This window comes from Coturnix japonica, unplaced genomic scaffold (genome assembly GCF_001577835.2).
Source record: "Coturnix japonica isolate 7356 unplaced genomic scaffold, Coturnix japonica 2.1 chrUnrandom582, whole genome shotgun sequence".
NCBI lineage: Eukaryota > Metazoa > Chordata > Aves > Galliformes > Phasianidae > Coturnix > Coturnix japonica.
Genome location: NW_015439956.1, coordinates 38,499 through 39,446, shown reverse-complemented (window position 1 = coordinate 39,446; position 948 = coordinate 38,499). Strand labels below are relative to the sequence as shown.

The following is a 948-nucleotide window of genomic DNA, read 5'->3' as shown; positions in this document are numbered from 1 at the left end:
GGATCTATATGGGATCTATATGGGATCTTTATGGGATCTTTATAGGATCCTTATGGGATCTATATGGGTCTATATGGGATCTTTATGGGATCTTTATGGGATCCTTATGGGATCTATACGGGATCCTTATGGGATCCTTATGGGATCTATATGGAATCTTTATGGGATCTACATGGGATCTATATGGGATCCTTATGGGATCTACATGGGATCTATATGGGATCCTTATGGGATCTTTATGGGATCCTTATGGGATCTATATAGGATCTATATAGGATCTATATGGGATCTATATGGGATCTATATAGGATCTATATGGGATCTACATGTGATCTATATGTGATCCTTATGGGATCCTTATGGGATCTTTATGGGATCCATATGGGATCTATATAGGATCTATATGGGATCTTTATGGGATCCTTATGGGATCCTTATGGGATCTATATTGGATCTATATGGGATCTTTATGGGATCCTTATGGGATCTTTATGGGATCTATATGGGATCCTTATGGGATCCTTATGGGATCTATATGGGATCTTTATGGGATCCTTATGGGATCTTTATGGGATCTATATGGGATCTATATGGGATCTTTATGGGATCCATATGGGATCTATATGAAATCTTTATGGGATCTATATGGGATCTATATGGGATCCTTATGGGATCCTTATGGGATCTATATGGGATCCTTATGGGATCTATATGGGATCTTTATGGGATCTATATGGGATTCTTATGGGATCTATATGGAATCTATATGGCATCTATATGGCATCTACATGGGATCTATATGGGATCCTTATGGGATCTATATGGGATCTATGTGGGATTCTTATGTGATCCTTATGGGATCCTTATGGGATCCTTATGGGATCTATATGGGATCTATATGGGATCTATATGGGATCCTTATGGGATCCTTATGGGATCTATATGGGA

At 38.5% G+C, this 948-nt stretch overlaps 1 protein-coding gene across 2 annotated transcripts in view; it reads left to right on the top strand.

Annotated features, from left to right (window-relative positions):
* Positions 1–948, top strand: part of LOC107307400 (very long-chain acyl-CoA synthetase-like) — a 46,664-nt gene that overhangs the window by 10,948 nt on the left and 34,768 nt on the right. The window lies entirely within an intron of this gene.